The following is a 6,039-nucleotide window of genomic DNA, read 5'->3' on the forward strand; positions in this document are numbered from 1 at the left end:
GTTGGATTTCTGGATAAAAAAATAAAAATAAAAAAGAAGACTTTTGTTTTTTAACTTCTGCATTATTTTACTTTGTTTTAAAACTGCTCTTGATAACACATAGTACTTGCTTAGGTTATTATTAAATCATTATTTTGCTACTGCAAACAATCCCTTCCACGAAGATTATTAACATATATCAAGTCACTATTTTTACTCTTGTCATGTTTCCTTGGTTTGGAAGAGATCAAAAGCAGCAGGTAACTTAAATGCTGAATGGGACCACATTGTTGCCTCCTGGGTCATGAGGGGAAGAGATGGTATTATTTTCTTTAGTCATTAAGCTCCCTCAGAGAAAATTGTTGAAATAAGAATGACAAAACATTTTCTGTTTACATTTTCCAATCTTAGGATATTTTGAAACACAGTGCATAGATTTAAATTCCAAGTTTTGCTTGTGATTAAAATAGCACGCCACTATCAAATGTGCCTGTGATTAATAATTTGCTACTATTAGTCTTTTCTTATTTTATTTCTACAGACAGATATGATGTGTACTCTCAAATAATTATAAATACATTTCACTATAACTATATATGAACGTGACCACTTGACAGAGGTTGCTAATTTTAATAAGATAGCCAACTGCATTGTCCTCATAGATAAAAGGCTGCTTAAAGCCTTTTCATATACTAATTTAAATTCCACCTTAGTCCATTTATAAATTAAAAAATAATTATGATTTTACTTTCTTAATTTATAGATGAGTATTAAGATAATGGTTATTTACAAGGTATTGGCTAACTTAAGCATATATCTTGCTATTCTTGGCATGAGAACTGCAAACTTAGTAAATAAAATGCCAATGCCTAGTTAGATTTGAAGTTCAGATAAACAGATATTTTTGTTAATATAATTATTTCCATGCAACTTTTTGGACATATTTATAATAATTCTGTTTTTGTTTATCTGAACTTCATATTTAACTCAGTGTTCTATATTTGTGTAGGGTTTTATGAAATATAAATCTTTATATAAATATACAAATATATTTTTAAAATTTCCCTTCTATGAAGATTCAAATGTAGATTACATAGAAAGACGTGTGTGTGTACATGCACTCTTTCTCTCACTTTCTGTCTGTGTATATATGCAGACATATAGACATATGGAATTTGCCATCTCATCTAGAAATTAGGGGAGAAGCAATAGCACATTAAGACATACATTGGGGAGTTAGGTCATGGCATCCTATATTGCAGCTGACAACCAGAAGACTTGACTTATCTTTACTTATCTTTACATGCAGACATCAATTGTATCCAATGTCCCAGTCTTCTTTTAATCTGTACTCATATTTCAATTAATTAAAAAATATGCTAAAATTTAATGGCTTAGAATGAGTTCCAGTCTAGAAAGATGTTCAAGGATACATTATTTTCATGCAAATATCTGAAATCTCATGAACTCTATAGGCATGGTTTTATCCAGTTGATCCCACTGACATTCTACCCAAGATTTTAGAGTCTTCTAGATAATGAGCATTTTAGCTTATTTAAATAAAATGTAAGCTATTTTTGTCATTCACAAAAATCTCAAGACTTAAATTCTCAAACCAAAATCCAAATGACATAGAAATGAAAATTACAATGTAGTCAATGATAATTGCATATACTTGGTAGTTTCAAGTGCACCACAGGCTTTTACAAAGTGTTACTGAGTTAATAGTAAGGGAAATATATAGTTGCTTGATAAATTAGTGTTCTTCAGTGAGCTATATAGGAACTCGTTCTTGGATCCCTACTTCCTCACTCACATTCCTTTAGATGAACAGTATGTTGCACCTCCTCCTATCTAGTCACAGAAAACACTAAAATGAATTTATTTTCATGTGTATTTTATTATGATTTTGTTGTCAAAAGTAGCAGATAACTGGCTGTGCTATATGAGAGTATGATTTCAAATAGGCTGTTCCAAATCTTTCCTTACACTTTTTCGTTAGATAATTTTTCAACTTTGTGTTGATATATAGCTAACAAATTTACACAGAAAATAAACTCAATGAGTATGCTGAGTTTTATAAGCAAATACAAAAAATAATATAACCTGAAGTTAAACATTACAAAAGTGCTTTCCTGAGGCAATATAATGGCTGAGATAAACATTTGGTTACATATAATAAAAAACATAAAATCTTCACAAAAATTAATTCAATTTTTAATGGAACCCCTAAATTTTTGAAATTAAAAAAAAAACTGTATCACAGACTTAAATGTAAATTGCAAAAGTATAAAACTCCTAAAATATAATAGGAGATAATCTAGATGACCTTGGTTTTGGGGACAACATTGTAGATATAACACCGAAGGCACAATCAATGAACTAATTGATAAGCTTAACTTTATTAAAATTAAAAATTTCTGGTATACAAAATACACCTTCAAGAGAATGAAAAGATAAGCCACAGATAGGGGAAAATATTTAAAAAGACATATCGGATAAAGGTCAGTTATAAAAGGTATTCAAAGAACACTTAAAACTCAACAATGAGAAAATAAACCACTCTTGGAAAATGAGCTAAAAGCCTTAAAAGATACATCACCAAAGAAGTTATACACATGACAAATAAGCATATTAAAAGATGTTCCACATCATATGTCATCAGGAAAATGCAAATTAAAACTGTAACAGAGAGAATGGCCTGAAAAAAATGGCTAAAAGGTTTTCTTTCTCTTTAAAACCTCATCCACTGTTTTTGGGAACTAAACCTGCATTCCTGTCTCAAGCTAATGGTCCTAGTGGTCAGGAGGGGTGCAAGAATGTCCTTTGTTTGTGCTATAGGAGATGGTTCCATTGAACCTCCAAGGAGATGGAGGTCCTGAGAGGAGGTTACAGGATTGTTTTCAGGTGGAGATGGGACAGAGTCATCAATTATAGTTGAACAACAATAGCCTTGGACTGCCATTTTCCTGATTTGCCTAGAAATTAATAAACTTCTGTTTCCTTCTCCTCAAATCACTTGTCATCCTTTTTCTGACGTGGCCTTGGGGACAAGTACAGAGCTTTCATTAACAAAACAACCATACGATACAACTAAACATCTTCATGAATGGTCAGAATTCAGAACACCAACAATATTAAATACTGCCAACAATGTAGAACAACAGGAACTCTCATTCACTGATTGTGAGGATACAAATACAGTCACCTTGGAAGATAGTTTGGTGGTTTATTACAAAAATAAACATCATCTTACCATGTAATCCAGAAATGATATTTCTTAGAATTTACCCAAAGGTGTTGAAAACTAATGTCAACACAAAAACCCATACACAGATGTTTATAACAGCTTTATTCATAATTGCCAAAACTTGGCAGCATTCAAGATGCCCTTCAGTAGGTGAATGGGTAAATAAATTGTTGTACCTCTGAATGAGAGGATATTCAGCACTAAAAAGAAATGAGCTATCAAGTCACGAAAATACATGGAGGAAAATAAAATTTATATTAGTAAGCAAAAGAAGTAAGTCTGAAATGGTTCCATACTATATTATTACAAATATATGACATCTTGGAAAAGATAAAACTATGGAGACAATTAAAAATTAGTGTTTGCCAGAGACTATAGGAGAAAGAGATGAACAAACAGGAGGAACACAGGAAATTTGAGGGGCAGCGAAACTACTGTTTTTGATACTATAATGGCAGATACACATCATTATAAATTTGCACACATCAATAGAATGCACAACATCAGGAGTGAGCCCTAAGGTAAACTATGAACTTTGCATGATAAGGATGTGTTAATGTAGGGTCATCAACTATAATACATGTATACTGTAGTGGTAGATGTTGATAATGGGGGAGGTTAAACGTGTGGGGGCAAGGAGGTATATGTGAAATTTCTGTACCTTCTGCTCAATATTGCTATGAACCTAAACTACTCTTAAAACTAAAATCTATTAAAACCAAAAAAAAAAGAAAAAGAAAGAAAGAACACACACAAGATCTTCCAGGCTAGAATTCAGGTACTTATGTTCTAAAAAGCAGAACTTAGGGGCTTCCTGTGACAGGTCAGTGTCTCTAGAACAACCTCAATTTCCTTCCTTCCTTCCATTCTTCCTTCCTTCCTGCCTGGCTCCTTTTCATTATTGAGAAATAAGTTATATCTGATAATTGGTGCCATCTCTCTGGCCACCTCAACTGGTAATTGGGTATACTATTCTATTCAAGCATTTTTTTCATGAGCTATTTCATTATTATTTTAGGATGTCAATGACAATTGGATCACAGACAAATGGCATCAAAGATTATCTGCATTCCAAATACTTGCCAGGAAATAAAACTTTAGATGCACTCTTTCTCTAGTCTTATCAGAAAGAGTGAAAAGATTGATAATAACCCAGGAGATTATTTAAATGTCATATGACTCATTCATTCTTCTAGGTTTTCTGTAAGTCCCTAGATTAATCTAGATCATAATATGTACCTTTTCTCTTATATGTTGTTTTGGGCCCTGTTGTTGAACCATCCTTTATTATTTTGTCAGCACTCTATAATGAAGGATTTTTTTTTTTAAGAAAATGAATTATAACTTTAAGATAATTATCAAGTTATTACATTTTACAAACTTTTAGGTATTCCTGCTGGATAAAATTACGTGATAAGTATTTCCATGATGATAATAGGATTGTTTTCATATTAATGAAAAAGTAGAAAACCATAACGAGTATTTTGGCTAGCCTCAAAATAAAATAAAAATGAAGCAGCTTCCATGACATGTGTTTGCATTCTTCTTGGAAATCTCTTATAAACAACATGATAATGTATTAAAATGAAGTGATATAATATGCCAAATGGTTATCACAGAAATAATGAAGTCTGTTTCCAATTAAACATAAGTACCCCCAGAATCCTATTCAAAGATACTATGTTTGTCTTAATGATGAAATGCAGATGTTACTTTTCTGTAGAAGAAAAGATTGAAAATTAAATCACTATTTCTAATGCTGTTTTCTCCTTTCCTGATTATATTTTAAGATCTATATTGTCTCTAAAATTGTTTATAAAACTGACACAATTCAAATTGCCTTAAAAAAAAAAAAACTTCTACTTTTGAATATCTAAGTGAATAGAGAGTCATGACTAGGATGCAGAGAAAACTATTACTTACCGAAAACAAAGCATAATAACTGTGGAAAGCTACTGAGGAAATTAGCAAAGACATAGATTAGAAATATCTTGTTGCTTAGTTTATAATGATAATTTTAGTGTATTTTGTTTGACTAAATGAATGTTTTACCAAAAACACAAAACCCCAGTAATTGTAAGTAACAGTCGTTTATATTGCTAATTTTATATTTTAGTTTCTTAATTTATACATCAAGATAATTTAAAATTTCTGACATTGGTGTCAATATCTGAGTTAGAGATAGTGACAACTAGTCTTTAGTTAAACACATCTTACATCTCTACTTCTTTCATCTTTCTCTTCTTGGCTTTTGCCATCCCACTTTTATTTCTTTCTCCTTTATACACACTTAAAACTGTTGTCTAAATCTCAATTTATAAACATCCTTGGATGTATCTTAACAATAAAAAATGTTGAAATAACTTTTCTCTTAAATTTTTATAAATTAAAATTATTTTTCAGAATTAACATGTTTGTTCAAAACTACTTACAGATTCATATTACCCTTATAAATTTTTTCCTTAGTGCCTAATTTTAATAGCTTTTTGCTCCACAAATATATTTCATTAAATAGAAAAGCCTTTTTTAACTACAAGAACTCAATTTCATAGTCATGGCATATTTTTATATTGTTCCACCTGCCTGCTGAACACCTCAAAATACATGTTATTCAGACAAGTACATTTCTATGTATTCACAAACAGAATTCATAGAATTCACTTGCTTCTCTGTTGTAATTTTCTTGCTTTAATTTTCATATCAGCTTGTTAGGAAGAGACTTTTAATCTCAATATGAATAGTAAAGAAATTCTAAAAAAATTAGCATATCTGTAAACACACAAAAATCCAGAATTTGAAAAGTGAGCGTA

The sequence above is a fragment of the Lemur catta genome, chromosome 12 (assembly GCF_020740605.2).
Source record: "Lemur catta isolate mLemCat1 chromosome 12, mLemCat1.pri, whole genome shotgun sequence".
Lineage (NCBI taxonomy): Eukaryota > Metazoa > Chordata > Mammalia > Primates > Lemuridae > Lemur > Lemur catta.